This window comes from Pongo abelii, chromosome 14 (assembly GCF_028885655.2).
Source record: "Pongo abelii isolate AG06213 chromosome 14, NHGRI_mPonAbe1-v2.0_pri, whole genome shotgun sequence".
NCBI classification, from domain to species: Eukaryota; Metazoa; Chordata; class Mammalia; order Primates; family Hominidae; genus Pongo; species Pongo abelii.
This window is the reverse complement of record NC_071999.2, coordinates 56,387,968-56,405,076: the sequence shown is the minus strand read 5'-3', so window position 1 is coordinate 56,405,076 and position 17,109 is coordinate 56,387,968. Positions and strand designations below refer to the sequence as shown.

Genomic DNA, 17,109 nt, shown 5'->3' with positions numbered 1-17,109 from the left:
GTCTCAAACTCCTGACCTCAGGATCCACCTGCCTTGGCTTCTCAAAGTGTTGGGATTACAGGTGTGAGCCACTGCACCCAGCTGTATAAAAAATTTATAGCTAACCTTATCTATTGTACAGCAACATTCATTATGCAGAGTTGTTTGTGGTGTGGTATAATGAATATAATAGATTTTTTTAATTTTAAGGTGTTTTTACTATGGTATTTGAACTGCTCTGTAACATGGGCTTATATAGAAAGGTGATTGTTTTGATGGCGCTTTATTGTTTGCATTTGTTTTAGTATCTTAATTCCCATGGTATTTATAAGGGTTTAATTAAGCAGGAAAAGTATACATTTTAAGTTCAGTAGCTTTTAGAATTACTTTATTTGTGTGACATTGTGGAATATAAATTGGACATGGAGTCAGGGCATGTGGGTCCTAGTCTTTGTTTATCTACTTTCTAGCAGTAAACTTTGTACCAGTGACCTGACTTCCTAATTTCTATCCTTCTCCATGAAATAAAGAGAATAACATTTGCCTTACTTCATAGGGTTATTGGAAGTCTGTAATAATGTATATGAAAGTACTTAGTAGGCTGTAAAGAAAAGTACCTAGTATTATTCTTTCATGAGGCATTGGAATCACTAAAGAGATGTAATTCTCTGCTCTTATTTGGGGGAAAAGAGCTAAAATTGTTTTATTTGAACAGTTGATAATAAAGGGAATTTAGGATATAATTCATGGAGTTAGAGCTGAAAAATTTAGGTAGATTATAATCCATGATTAAATAATTTATAGTCTATATATAATCAGTAGCCTTGGAATGCTCCGTAGCTGAACTTGATGGGCTTTTGGGCTTTCTTAGATTAGTTGACATGTATAGCCAATTATGGTCCTGCTACTTTGAGAAACAGGTAGACGTGGATTATATAAAAAGCAAGCAATAAAAATGTCATTTTAGCCGGGCATGGTGGCTCACGCCTGTAATCTCAGCACTTTGGAAGGCTGAGGCGGGCAGACATGAGATCAGGAGTTCAAGACCAGCCTGACCAACATGGTGAAACCCTGTCTCTACCAAAAATACAAAAAAATTAGTTGGGCATGGTGGCGCACACCTGTAATCCCAGCTACTCAGGAGGCTAAGTCAGGAGAATCACTTGAACCCAGGAGGTAGAGGTTGCAGTGAGCTGAGACCGTGCCACTGCACTCCAGCCTGGGTGACAGAGCGAGACTCCGTCTCAAAGAAAAAAAAAGAAAAAAAAAAGTCATTTTAAATTTGAAGCTCTCAAATTAATTTTTCTTCTTAATAGGACACATAATAGTTAACAGCTTCATTCAACTTTATATATTAATAAATTAGAAGTCTTTTGAATGTTTGTTTTGTTTTTATCCATAATGATTTTGCTTGAGAAGTCATTTCTGTTTTCTGTTGTAAAGTATTCTTATGTGCGAGGTGATGCATTTGAGGTGCTGTCTACTGCCTTTGTAGAAATGCCCTTTGGGGTACAATGTATTTTGTTTCCATATGTCTGGATCTGTTTTGTTTGTAAAATTTGTTTTGTGGGGACCTCTTCTAGCTTAAAAATATCTTGAAATATACATGTGTATTGGAATTGCTCACCTTTCTTCCTGTGTCTTTCCTTGGGAAGGATTTTGGAAAAATAGGGCAATGTGTTTATAATAACCTGAAACTACCTTGCTAGTAAGGTTAGGAAGATTTTCCTGTGGGCAGAGATCTTACCTTTTAGTTCTCTTTTATCTTTTACAATACTAGCATAGTATTGACAACAGAGTCTGTATTTTTAAAAAGTATTGATTATAAACATTGGTGTATTGAATCTGGTAGTCATTGAGTTCAAAACTGATTACTGTTGCACCTTATTATCTGAGGTGGAAGGTTCATTTGTTTTAAAGCAAAAGTAAATTATTTTGAAGTTGGAACATAGGCCGGTGAGTTGTTTCAAGGTTTAGGAATGTCTTTGATTCTCTGCATGTTTTCTTCTTAATGTACCAACAAGACTCTCTTGTTGGAGCAATGAGAAAGTTATCCTAGATTAATTTTTGCTAAATGTTGTGAGATATTGTGAAATATTTTAGCCGAAATAATTATGGAATTTGTTTTAAGGAACTTTTCAATTCACAGAAAAGCATAAAGATGCTTTTTGTATTGTTATTCTGTGTGTGTATTGTGCACGTGCATGAATGCTAGATATGATCTGTATTCTGGTTCCTACTAGGGAATAACAATTTTGCCTTTATATCTCTGTCTTTTCACATCTCTCAACCTTTGCCTCTGGCAGAACTTGATTCTTTTTTAGATTTATTCAGTGTATGAATGTGTCATTAATTTCCACATTAGAGATGTGTGTACATAATTCCTGTTTGGCTTGTGGCTGCTGTTGGTATGACCTATTACTTTTTATGGAGTTGTATAATTCCACCTGTATGATATCCTTTGCTTAAGAGTCATGTTATCCAACATTGTATATTATATCTGTTCTGTTGGTGCTGTTTTTCAGGAGTAAATGTTCTTGCTGCTTTAAAATCATCCTTATATCATATGAGGAAATATAGAACTCATTTAGTCTTATATTTTACAAATGAGGAAATTGAGATCCAGGGAGTCAGAGTGATTTGCTTAGGTTATAACATTTGTTACTGCCAAAATCTAGATTAGAATTTATCAATTCCAAAGACATTCCAGCACCTCCAGACCAGTGCTTTCTTCCTGATATGGCTGCTGCCTTTTTGCTTGATTCTAGTTTTGTGTGTTCTTAAAATTTACCTTCTATTTATCTGATTTCTTATTTGTCTACTTCAGCTTTCTATATAAGTGTCTTTTAGGTATTCTGTTCTTATTCAATGTTCCATGAAAAACTATTATGACCAGAGCATTTCTAGGCAATGAGGATAACAAAGATAAACAGGACATATCTGGTTCTTAATATTTAAGTTCACAGTATTATGGGGGAAATCACCTATTAAATGGTTTTATGAATGATAAAATAAGGATACATACTAAGTGTGTAGGAATACTAAAGCAGGGGAAGGGTTAATATTACCTTTCGTGTGTCAAATCTTGTATAATGTGAATTTTTATAGTATAATTTCATTTTTGAATGACTGAATTCAAGGATCTTATGGATGATTTGGCATAGGGTGTGGCTCCTACGTTATATCTGTGAATTTTAGGAAGAATCCCAGTGTAAAGTTGTTTTGAGCCTAGAAAATAGTTTTCCTAGCGGCAGGAAAAATGTGGTGCCATACTGTCTCTTGACCTGGCTAAGTATGTATAGGCCCAAATGAACCAATTTCTTATAACTTGTTTGTCAGAAAAATGTAGGAATACTGTTCTCTGGGACAGCTCATCACTTAGCCATATGTTATGAGTTAGGAAAGAAAAGTAATAGATATATTATGAATGAAAATCTTGAGCTATATATGATCATTTTACATTAATTTATGATTTTAATTATATCCTTGGGTCTCATTTAATAAAAGTCCAGGCCATTGTCTGAGGTGTCATGAATGTGTTTGTAGTGTAGTCTTTTTGGATAACGGTCTAGGATTTTTGATGATTGCTTGGATTGAATTTTATGTGTATATATTTGGCTTTTTTTTTTTTAATGCAGCTGTTTGATAAAACTGGTTGTTTGTAGCATTTTCACTTATGAGGAGTGTGTTTGATAGGACTTTGAATTCTGAAACACGATAAAACTATATTACTTACTTCCTTAGTAGTTACCTTTGATGTTGATAAACATACCTGTGTCCAGATACTCAGTACTGTTTGTCATGTTGTGTAACTGATATATCAAATGTTTTGGTAGAATCAACAAGTTATAATTAGAGTTATTGAAAAGGATTTTCTTCTGATATCTGCAGATAATCCTCTCTAGTACTGCTTTGCAATGGAAAACTATTCTGTACTATGATTCCAGGAACACATGGCTAACGAATATTGCTCAATAAAGGAGCCCAGGAGAAATCCTGCCAGTATTTTCTTAGTGGTGAATGACATTCCAGGATAGTGTAGCAGTTATTTTTCTCTTCCTTGAAAGTGCTAATAGTAGTATTGTCTTTCAAATATTGAGATTTCTATATGCTGACGAGTTCTTCTGCATCTCTTTACCAATGTTATGATTGCCGTGGAGGCTAACATTGAGAGAAGGTATTTGCAGCCAAAGTAATCTGTTGGGAAGAGTTTTACTTTCTTATTAGCTGTCCCAGCTTTTTAAGCCCAACTAGGACAACTACTTTTATAACTTCATGGGATAGATATTCAGAAAGGGCATGTCTTCATAGAAAGAGAACGAGTAGTCTCAGCTGTGTATTCAAATGGCTGTAGTTTGGGATCTTCTATTCCAACTTGTCGGTTCTCAAAAATTGATGCAAAAGTCCACCATTCTTTGAGATATGGATAATTCTAGGCATTGTAAATGGGTTTAGTTTAACTGGTGAAGATTATAATTATGATGTGCATTTAATTCTTAATGATTAAAAGACAGGCCAGAAATTTTTGAAATCAGTTTCTAGTATCTGAAATGATTAAAAAACCACAGCTCCCTCCCCTACCTCCCATAAAATGTTTTTATTCACTAAAATCACTAAAAATATTTGCCAAAGGGTGTCAAAACTCTGATTTCATTGTATACTTTTAAACATATATTTAAAATAGTTGCTTTTCCCAAAACACCTAGAATTTTGGAGAACTTTCTCTTTTTTAAAAAGATCTGTAAGGAATTTTGAGGGATGCCACAGTGGTGTGATAGAAAATATGAAACATTTTATCTGTGTTTACATGTGTTTGAATTTTCATGTTTATCCCGTAGTAGCCTCTTCATAGTGATATTACTAGGGACTCAGTAAAAATCTAAAGATTAGCTCTTGTCTTACTGATTTGCGATTCAGATGTTCTAAATACGTGCATAACACTACTGTATATGTTAGTCTCTGTCAGTTCATCTTTCTAAGAACATTTAATAAGAATTTGTTGAATGTAGACCATTTGTATTTCTTTTTCTACTCATATTTTTGGCCCTATTCTCTCAACCCCTGGATTTATTACTGCTGGTATGTTGTAGGAATATATACATCTGCAATTATTAGTAGTTTAAAAATGTGTAATTATAATAATGCATAATTAAAGAAGTTGATGAAATATTTCAATTTAATATAGTAAATGTTTAGCAATTTACATTTGCAGTACTCTTATTGATATACTTTTTTTCAAGATCATGTAGTAAGAAAGACTCTTGAGTACTTCTAGGCAAACACAACAATGGAGAAATTTAAAAGAAATGCTGGTTGATCATTCTAACAAAGCTGTATGGCTACAGTAACTAATCCGCTATCTAGAATTCTTTGTTAAGATATATCAAAATAGTTTTTATTCAGAGGGTGAAGCAATTTCACCCTGTGTTTATTAGCCTGTTAGAACCAATAAGCAATAAGAGAGTCTACATATGTAAGGAAAATTTTATTTAGAGATGTTTCTATTATCCAATTCTAGCTCTTATATATATAAAGTACTGTGGTATTTAGAACAGTAGCTTTGAAATGACTGCAGGCTGCATCAAAATCACCTGGTGTGCCTTATAGAATACACATGCCTTTGTTCTTATTCTGGAAATTTTGTTTCAGTTGATCTGGGTAAGGACCTGGGAATCTGTATTTTTACAGTGTCTCATGTGATTCTGATGTACAGTGAAATTTAGAAACTATAGTTTTAGAACACAGTCTAACCCCAATTTTTTTTAAGCTACATAAAAAGCATGTGAAAATGAACAACTTTAACAAAACAGGTTAGAAAGTTACAAATGTTTTTGACTTAGAAGGCCACCAAAAAGTATTTTTTTAGGATAAAAATAATTCTTGACCTTTAGAATTGTTAAATTTGGGAACGGGTTTCCAAGGGATATGGAACTGGCCTTCTGTGAATATTTTTAATAGGATAATTTCTAATTTGCTTGATATTTTAGAATAAGTTATTGAATAGCCCCCAAAAATTAACTTCTGTGCTGACTGCAGTCAATCTGCAGTTACTGCTTACAGTGTGCTATATTGAGGACTCTCCTTAGACCCCATATATGAAGAGAGAGGCTAAGAAGAGAAGAGCAGTTAATTTATATTATCTGTCATGTGTTTCTTATCCCTGGCTTAGGAATTTTTATCCAAAGGATTGTATAGTATTCTGGTATCCTTACTAAGCCATAATTCCTGATTTGGATGTCCATGTAATTAGCATTATACACACATACATGCACACACACACACCCACACCCTACCTTACCAGATGAGAGCAGTTTATAAAGAATTGGTGATAGCTACACTTAATTTTCTAGACAGTTGCTGCAAAAATACCCTTCCAGAATGAATTCTTTAGATTTTGAATTGTGAAAGTATATTTTAAATTAATTCAGCAACAGTTTTCCTTGTGATACATAGTAACTTTGGCTGTGTATAAGAATAGCAGCAGCTCCATACGTTTATATTTAGTTCTATATTTATGTTCTAGGTACTGGGGACACACAGATGGAATTAAGCAAGGCTAGAAAACGTATTATCTTTGAAGACAGGCAAGTAAATAAACATTTGTAATACATTAAGATAAATCTCATGGCGGAAATAAACAGAAGGTTCTGAGACAGCATAAAGAAAGGAGTAAAGTTTTGAGGGAAGAGTAAGGAATTGAGCCATGACATATCAGGAAGAGAAAACAGTATGCAAAAGCATGAAAACTTGAAAACAGTGTATCAGGAGATTATAAATTGTACACCTGGAGTATGGAAAGTATAGGTAGGAAGAGTAGAAGCTTGAAATGTAGGTAGAGGGCAGGTAATAGCACCCTAAGGAGACAGGACTTCATTCTGTTAGCATTTGCAGGGAAGGTATTGAAGATTTTAAGCAGGTGAGTCACATGATCAGATTTGCATTTTAGTAAGATTACTGTGCCAGCAAGGTGAAAGGTGGACTGGAGGGTGGTAAGATGGGAAGAGTTAGCAAACTGCATGTAACAACCTAGAAGATATGGGGAATGCCAAAACTTAGCTAGTGCTGGACAGGAAGGCAGAATTCTGAGAGGTTCGGTAGGTAAGCTAGGCGGGTTTTCAAAGGTGATTTGTAAGATAGGAGAAAAAAGGCAAAGTATTTGACAGGAGCCCTGAACCTAGGGTCCATGCTTGGTCTGAAGAGAGTTCTGTGAATTCCCTGACATCCTGTCTACACATTGTCCATCTGTGTGCATGAACATTTTTCTGGGTAAAGAGATCCATAGCTTTAATCATATTCTCAAATAAGTAAAAATATACTGGTTTAGTATTATTTTCCACTTTCCAACTTGGGCATCTATGTGGATATTTGGTAGTGTTAACTGAGATGTGGGTGATAAAAAATAAAGGAGGAGAAAGGAAGGTAAAGTAGTTGACAGACAAAGTATTATTACCTTTCGGGTAAGGATGTTTTAAAGGATTTATAATTTAACATTTAAAACAATTACCTCAAAGACTTTTTCTTGCCTTTTAACATTATGTTTTAGGAAAATATTTTGTATTTAAAAATTGAAATGAGCAGATTCTGATAGTTAAATTTTTTTTTTACTTTGAAGCAGATTTAAATAAATAAGTGTTAAATCAGCTTTTAAAGTTTGTTTGAAATTTAAGGACATATGATATGAACATTTAAAATTACGTATTTCAAGCAAGCATTGAAAATTCTACAGAACGCTAGGTTAAGAGCAGTGTGTGTGTGTGTTTTACTCTGTGTACTAGTGTCAAGTAAGTTAGAGGATACTAGCCTAATTTTTTATTTAATAGATTGGCACTTTTCTGTTAAACTTAGCCTGTTTGGGTGTTTCATGCTTCTCCACATCAGATTTCAATTTTGAGAGAATGAAAATGTTGAGTATGTGGTTTTCTGATGGTGCACCCTCTTGTAAATAACCCTTAAGCTGCTAGTCATTTATAAATACCTTGATTATACTTATTTAGCTGTATTTCCATAGTGATTTTATTTAACTTTCACTTTCACTTGTTCTTTTCAGATGTAATACTGTAGATATTAAACTTTTTAGACTTTTATGTTAGGGACAACCTTAGTGCAGTGACTAGAAAGACATTGAAACTATGGGCTTTACATCAAGGCAAGGCCGCATTTTGATCTAGACAAGGCTGTTTTGGTATATTTTTCCCCACGCTCTGTCTTTTCAGATTGAATTACTGATTTTTCCCCCTTTGTTTTGTTTGTTGTGGTTTTGATGTTTTTTTTCCTTTCAGCTAAAGGAGCAGCCCAGTGGTTTTCAAGAAGTGCCAAAGTGCACTGACTGTCTCATGATGACTGGTGCCTCAGGGAGGGTCATGATTCCTGGATACAGGATCGACCTGATCCTGGATGTCACTTCAAGCAGTCAGATCGTGGGGAAAAGCCTTGTCTAATGGCTAGCCTTCCTCAAAAGTCTGATGCTAGTCATCTCGGAAGGCCTCAGAAAAAGCCTTAAAGGTGAGCAGAGTAGAGTGTAGTTCTCTCTGGGGGCTATGACTATTTGTTGGAGAATCTGATTCAACATAGAATGACAACCCTAACCTGATAAATCCAGGTTCAGTTGGTAATTAACTTTGAGCTTATAAATTGGTTGATGATGATTATCAGACCCCAGCTTTTGAGTTAGTAGAACCACCTTGCTAAGCTTAAGATCTGTAAGTGAGGAACTTGGTATTTCCTGGGGCTCTTCACAGCTTTAGGTTAGTATCTGTTGTCTTAGACGGAAATAGCCTTGCTATCATAGCTAAGGAACACTTTGGTTACAAAATTGCACTTGGTTGTTAAGTATGGATAGTTTTTGTTTTTTTTTTTTTTTTAAATTTAGCTAGCAAGGTATTCTCTTGATTTGTGTATTTATTAGATACCAGTTATTTGGTATTACCAATTATCAGGGTTTGGAAGGATAAGTTTGCATTTGCTTTGTGAGTTATAATAAACTTTTTTAAAAAACATAGCTACCTTTGAACCAAGTTTGGATTTATGTAGCTCGTATTTTATTGCATTCTGTTGAAGAATATTAGTACTACCTGCATCATTTCAATGACATTTTTAGCACCAGAAAAAGTTTTGAGTATTTTGGAAAAAGTTTAATTCTAGGCCTCTATCTCTGTGATTTGAAGCACTCACAGAACTCAGTTATTCATGTAATAACATTGATTGCTAATAACCTTGATTACTAAATTTAAACGCTAAAGCTTGTCCTAAAACTTAACTTTTTTTTTTAATTGAACCACCTGTATTAGTAAAAAAAAAAAAAAAATTGAGTATGTACCATTCCCAGTATATGCACATTTTTAAATTTAGAAATTATGTATGTGACTACTGTATTAATATTATGTTAAAAACATATATTAAAATAGAACTTTAAAAAGATGAGATGAAAAAATTTATACAAAGGAAATTCTGATCTTTGCTTCTTGTATAACATGGATCATGATTTATACTAGAGGTCAGCAAACATTTTCTTTGAAGGGCCAGATAGTGAACATTTTAGGTTTTTCAGCCTGTATAGTGTGTATTGGAACTACTCCGCTGTTGGAGGACAAAAGCAGCCATAGACAGTATGTTAAATGAATGAGAGTGGCCGTGTTCAATAAAATTTTATTTACAAAAAATAGGCTCTGGGCTGGATTTGGTTGGTGGGCTATAGTTTGCTGATCGCTGGTATATACCCTGTTTTGTAGACTACTGCTCTAGACCTTGGAGTTGTATTGTACTACTTCTGTTAGATCCTTTTCACATTAGTTTCAGAGAGTGGACTTTATGGAATTGATTTTTCCTTTATGAAGTGGGTAGAATACTACTAGTAAGAGTGTATTCAGTTAAAGTGAACAGATGCTTATTGAACAGTAGTGAAGTTCAGACACAGGGTTAGGTACTAGCTTATGAGTTTGATATGAGAGGTACAGTTATGGCATAGTGTAAGATATAAAATTATTAAAGCACAAGCTAATAAGATGGTACAGTTGAGAAAGTGAGGCCGGAGCTGGCTCTAGGAAATGTCTTGAGTTGGATTTTGAAAGGTTAATTCAAGTTTGTGAAGTAGATGGATGCAAAGACATAAAGGTAACTGAAGAGAGTTTGGGAGAACTGTATGTACCTCAGTATTGGTAGCTGGCAAAGTGTTCAAGAAAAACAGCAGCAGGAAATGAGACTAGATAGATTGGCATGGCCCATCCTGTATTCTCTGCCAAGGAGTTTCGACTTTGTCTTATAGATTGATGGAAACCTTGTAGATTGAACCTTATAGATGGGAACCTTATGGATTGAAGAGATTTTAGTAGAGGAGAAAGTTATTAGATTTGCATTTTAGAAAGAAGTAGCGTGGACTATACAAAGAGCAGGTTTTTTTGGCACCTCATCTGTTTTCATTTCCTCATAAAAGAGGACACGATTGTAGGTTGAACTATACCAGACATAAAATTAAGAAACTTGGAGTGCTATTTGGCAATAAAAAGGAATGAACTGGTGACATGCTACAACATGGATGAACCTCAAAATCATTACGCTAGATGCAAAGGACCTCATATCATATAGCATTATTCCATTTATATGGAATGTCCATAAAGTTGATTAGTGCTTGCCTGGAAGTGTTTGGAAGACTGACTGCAAATGGGCACAGGGATCTTTTTAAGATGTTGGAAATGTTCTAAAACTGCATGGTGGTGATGGTTGTACAACTCTGTAAATTTACTAAATCTCATTGAACACATAAAATGGATGAATTTCTCAATAAAGTTGTTAAAAAATTAGAAAGACTTTACCTTTGCAATTTGTTGGGGTAAAACTTTGTTGAAGAAAGTATTTCCGTATTGCAGGTTGTCAAGTGATTGCTCTTTCCTCCAAACAAATATTGACCTTAAACTACTAGAAGCTAAAAAAAAGTTTTGATTTTTTAATCAAAAATTCCTTTTGAATGTACATTGGATATTCCTAAGGATATACATTTTTAACTGTAGAGTGTAACAATAGGAACTAACAACAAATAATCGGGTTGGTATTAAGTTTTATGGCATTCACTTTGACTTTAATAATTTTTTTTGAGACAGGATCTTGCTTTATTGCCTAGAATTTCTTAATTTTCCTTTCCTTAATAAATATGAGGAGAACCTTCTTCATTGCTTATATTGGATAATAGTATTAAAGTTAGAAATAGCCTAAGGGAAATTTACTTGATTTTTTTTTTTCAAGGAAATATACTAAAGAAAAAGCTGATATAGGATGCTTTTAAATTTGTAAATTGTTTCCTCATAATCTTAGCAGTTATAGGAAATGAATAAAGAGAATGCAAAACAATTGGAAAATGGTTAACTTCATTCAATAAATATGTATTTAGGGCCTACCGTGTGCCTAGGCACTGTTCTTAGAAACAGATTGTGAAGGACTCTTACTGTGTTACTTTCTTTTATTCCTGGCTACCAAAATAATGTATGAGGTTGAGCTTAATCATTTTAAAAAATGTGTAAACTTAAATGTTTAACTTTTATTGTTTACAAGGTAATTTCACATCTCCTGTAATTCTCAATTCTTTGACAGTGAGGAAAATGTCTTAGTAAGGCTGATTTCTACCTAAGAGGCAGAGCTAGGACTTGTTTTATTTTTTCAGGTCCATTGCTCTTTACACTCTAGTGTGGGCTTAAAAGAAAAAAAAAAGCAACAGTATTGTACTGCATAAGGACAGGCATATAGGTCAGTGAGATAGAATTGAGAGTCTAGCAGCAAAACCCATACATTTATAGTCAGTCGATTTTTGACAAGAGTTAAGACAGTTTAATGAGAAAAGAATAATTTTCTGGCCAGGTGCAGTAGTTCACTCCTGTAATCCTAGCACTTTGGGAGGCCGAGGCAGGTGGATTGCCTGAGCTCAGGAGTTCGAGACCAGCCTGGCCAACCCGGTGAAACCCCATCTCTATTAAAAAATACAAAAAATTAGCCGGGTGTGGTGGCATGTGCTTGTAATCCCAGCTACTTGGGAGGCTGAGACAGGAGAATGGCTTGATCCTGGGAGGTGGAGGTTGCAGTGAGCCGAGATCGCACCATTGCACTCCAGCCTGGGTGACAGAGCAAGACTCCGTCTCAAAAAAAAAAAAAAAAAAAAGAATAATTTTCTTAGCAAATGGCTTTGGGCCAACTGAATATGCATGCACATGCAAGAGAATGAAATTGAACCTCTACCTTATATTGCAAAAATTAGATCAAAATGAGTCAAAGACCCAAATATAAGAGCTAAAACTTAGAAGAAAACATAGGCTTAATCTTCCTGACCTAGGATTAGGCAAGTTTTAGACATGACACCAGAAGCACAAAGAACAACTAGACAAATTGGACTTCAGAATTAAAAACTTTTGTTTCAAAGGATACTGTCAAGAAAGTGAAAAGATAGTAACAGAATGAGAGAAAATATTTGCAAATCATTTATCTGTGAAGGGCATGATATCCAGAATATATAAAGAACTGTAACAACATAAAAATAAAAAGACAACCTAATTTAAAAATGGTCAAAGGATTTGATTAGACATTTCTCCAGAGAAGATATACAAATGGCTAGTAAGTACATGAAAAGATGCTCACCATCATTAGTCATGAGGGAAATGCAGATTATAACCATAATGAGAGCAGTTTACACCTACTATGACATATAATAAAAAAGATGGACAGTTACAAATGTTGGTGAGAATGTAGAGAAACTGTAACCTTCATACTTTGCTAGTGAGCATGTAAAATGATGCAGCTGCTTTGGGAAATAGTTTGGTGGTTCTTCAAAAAGTTAAACATAGAGTTACCTTATGCTAACTCCAATAATTCTATTCTGGGGTATATACCTAAAGAAATGAAAACATGTCTACACAAAAACCTGTAAGTGAATATTGTATTAATGTCATTCATAATAGCCAAAAGGTGGAAACAACACAAATGTCTATTACCTGATGAATGGATAAACAAAATATGATATATCCATACAATGGAATATTATTCAGCCTTAAAAAGGAATACAATTCTCTCACATAGTGCAACATGGATGAACCTTGAAAACTAAGTGAAAGCCAGACACAAAAGGCTACTTAATGCAAGTTTCCATTTATATGAAGTGTCTAGAATAGGCAAATCCATAGAAACAGAAATAAGTGGTTGCCAGAGGCTTGGGGTAAGGGTAGGATGCTAATATATATAGAAGGGTTTCATTTTCAGGTGATCAAAATGTTCTGAAAGTAGACAGTGGTGATGATTGTACAACTCTGACTTCCTGGTTCAGCCACTCTAAATAAATGAATGAAACAAATGGAAGAACTTGTATCTTTACTCTCATACACCCACACTATTTTCCTCTCTGGTGCCTATCTTCTTTATTTCCTTTTGCAACAAATTTAGAGATCATTTCTGTTATCTTCTTGACTTCCCTACCTCCTTTTAAATCTATTACAGTCTGACTTTTGATTCTACCTTTGTTAATAAGATCACTAATAATGTCCTTATCTTCCAAATCCAAATTTTCTTTTTAGTTTTTCTTTCATGATGTTTTGCCAACACTATTGAACGCTGTTTTTTAAAGCTTCTCTTGACTTCTGTGTTTACACTTTCCTGGCTCTGCTTTGGCTTTTTGTTTTGTTTTAATTTCCATCCTTGACCTTAGTGTATTTGCCTGTCCCTAAGTGTTACTGGTTTAGTCTTAGATTTTCTTACATGTTTACTGACATACTGTTGGACAATTTCATTCCCGTGGCTTTATCCATGTTCATCTGCACAGAAGTGTGTGTATTTGGCCTAAAAGGCTTGGTGACTCAACTTACTCTCAAGTAGTTTGTCAAATATTAATAATTATATATTACTGTACTACTCCATTTTCATGCTGCTGGTAAAGACATACCCGAGACTGGGCAATTAATAAAAGAAAGAGGTTTAATGGACTGAAAGTTCTACATGGCTGGGGAGGCCTCACAATCCTGGTAGAATGCAAGGAGGAGCAAGTCATGTCTTACGTGGGTGGCAGCAGGCAAAGAGAGAGAGCTTGTGCAGGGAAACTCCTGTTTTTAAAACCGTCAGATCTTGTGAGACTTATTCCCTATCATGAGAACAGCATGGCAGAGACCCACCCCCATGATTTAATTACCTCCCGTGGGGGTTTCTCCCACAAAATGTGGGAATTGTGGGAGTTACAATTCAAGATGAAATTTGGGTGGGGACACAGCCAAACCATATCAATCACCATTATTATTATTGTTATTATATAAAAGAGAAAGAAGTAAATGTGACAAAATGTAAACTGTCTATGAATCTAGATGAATGGGACTCTGGAGCTCATAGTACAATCACTGCAACTTTTCTGTGAGATTGACATTTTTCAAATAGAGAGATTTTTAAAGAATTTTTTTTTAAGTGAACGGTTCTATGCCATTTAGTACATCCTTTTCTTTAAAAAAAAAAAAACTCTCATACTTGTCAGGGTATTAAGTTGCTGTAACAGAATGCAGTGGTTCTTTAATTGTGAGTTTCTTATATATTCTAGGATAGGCAGATCTGTTTCCTATACCTTTTTTCCACTGCATCATTTCAGTTTGGATATTCTTGATTTTTGAATTGTTCTTGGAAATAATTAGAAAAAAGTAGGGATTGGGATGTTGGAGGGTGAAACCATAGGGAGAGAAAGGAAGTTGAGGAATTCAATCTTGAGTCTTAGAACTCTGTGTGTGTGTGTGTGTGTGTGTGTGTGTGTGTGTGTGTGTATGTGTGTATATAGAAGAACTGCATACATACATATATGGAAGGAAGAAACGGAAATGAATCTATAAAGGCCTGATAGTACTTACATATTTTCTTATTGTCTGTTATGTTGTGAATAGGACCTGCGGCTGTATTATATTTGAGAAATAGGATTTAAGGAATACCCACTCAGTTTCACCAAAAATGTTAAAATTTTATTTGCTTTAAAAAAAGGTTTTATTAAGCTTCTTTTCCATCTACATTATCCAAGGAAATCTGAATAATTGGGACTAGAGTTGGACTAGATGTTGGATGGACCAACTTTCTATTTATTAAATCATGGAAAGATTTAGCATTAGTTTGATTAGAATGGGTGCTTTCCTGCCCTTAACACACATACGGTGCCTCTTTGAATGCATATTTTCTGCAACAAAGAAAAACAAATTAACAGACAACTAGTTGAACCTTCGAGGATTCTGAAAAGCTGCTGGCAAGGTATATTTTTTAGGATATTGGTTCAGGTCTCTATTTGGGACAAAAATAGCTGGTTTAAAAATACAGAAGGCTTTTCCTTTACATCAAAGATAGAACTGGTAGTAGTCAGGGAGGTGGAGTGGTTCTGCTCTAAGCTATTGTCTAGGGTTCCAGGTTTCTTCTACTTTGTTCCTCTATCTTTGCTTTTATCTAAATGGTTGATGCTGGTTTCACAGCACATCATACAACTGGATTTCAGCCTGTGGGAAGGAGTAAAGAGTGTAGAAGGCACACAGCTTCCTAATATAAGCATGACCTAAAACATAAATGACAGTTGCAATGAGAGTCCATCAACTAGAATTTGGCCACACTTAGCTGTAAGGCAGAGTGGAAACTAATCCCTGCTTGGGTGGCTGTGAGTCCAGTTAAAATTTGGGGGGTTTAATTAGTAGAAGGAAGGAGAGACTAGATGTGGAGGGGCAGTTATCAGAAATTAAAGGGGTGGTAAAGAAAGTAAGCTTGAAAGTTTCTTTGCTTTCTATTGTGACAGCTTGTTCTGAGCTTATCTTGTACATTTTTGCTTCAAACCTGAAATCAGGTCAGGTTCCATGTATTAGGACATGGTATATGGAAACTATAGCATGGGTTTTAGAAAAGAGTGCATTGCCATTGAGTTAATCATCATTTTCAGGCTTTTTCAGTACAGAGCTAGGAAATATTTTTTTCTGAAAGAGCAAATAGGTCATGAATCCATACTACTATTTGCATTTCACTTTTAAGGTAGGTATTTAAAATGTTAAAGAATGTGTTTCTGTCATAAAGACCAAAGTTTGATTCCTGGTTCTGCAGCTTATTAGAGGTATCATTTTTTTGCTCATTTTGAGTTTCAGTTTTCTCATCTTTACAATGGGGATAATAACTACATCTCATGGTTGTCATATGATTAAGTGAGATAAGTGCTCAGAAATTTTTACTGATTTTATTATTCTCTATCACAATACAAAAAGGAGAGACCCCTAATTCTTCTTACAGGGGTTAGAGAAGTCTTAGAGACACTTGTGCCATCAGGGAAGATTGAATTTCAAATGGGATATGGAGGTTTAGTGAGAAGAAATACCCAGGTAAGGGACCCAGCAGAGGCTGTGATCTGCATTTGTCAAGGCTGGTGCATAGGATTCTATTTTGACCCTTTAAAAAAAAAATCTTTTTTCTTATAGTATTTATCGTAGTGTGTAATTAAGTAGTAGTTTGTGTGCTTGCTTACTGTCTGACTGCCTTTCTGCCCCACAGTGACAAGGAAGGACCATCCTGTCTTTCTTTTTGATTACCATTATACCTTCAGTGCCTGCCACATAATAGTCACACAGTTGCTGTTCAGACCCTGAATAAAATTGTGAAGCATTTATAAATATCACAAAATTTCGCATTTGATTATATACATAAATCTGCACTTATTTCAGTGTTACCTACTGAGGGTTGCCTACTAGTTGATCTAGTTTCTTCCAAGTCAATAACTTTAATTACTTTGGAGAATTTTGCACACTTAATAGCATTAGTTCTTTATCAATTTTTATTGAAAGTAAATGAATGAATTTGCTGGTGTTCCAGTCTGTTTGGATCAGGTTCTGAGCCACAATGTGGATATACTGGTATGTTGTGAAATATGTGCCAAGTAATTTATTGTTAACAAGAGTTTAAAGTACTTCAGGTATCCCTTATAATGAAACCACTCTGGTTTTTCCATTTTGTTATGTTGCCTTAAGAGGGAGAGAGCTGCACATACAGGTTATTCTTCCAAGAATTACCTGTAGTACTCCCATGGGAGAGAGAGAGCTCACGTGTGCGCTTGTGAGCCTCAGCACCTCTGTGCTGCATCTTTTGTGTCCGCGTGGAAAGATTCAGAATGAGAATTCT

At 34.8% G+C, this 17,109-nt stretch overlaps 1 protein-coding gene across 4 annotated transcripts in view; it reads left to right on the top strand.

Moving 5' to 3' along the window:
- Positions 1–17,109, top strand: part of INTS6 (integrator complex subunit 6) — a 118,225-nt gene that overhangs the window by 23,517 nt on the left and 77,599 nt on the right. Inside the window, exon 1 of one of the 4 annotated variants that reach the window (XM_054529056.2) lies at positions 8,347–8,481. The exons of the other annotated variants lie outside the window; for them this stretch is intronic. The gene's annotated coding sequence lies outside the window, so the exon portion shown is untranslated. Of the gene's footprint in view, positions 1–8,346; positions 8,482–17,109 lie in introns of those variants that run through there. 4 annotated transcript variants of the gene reach the window in all.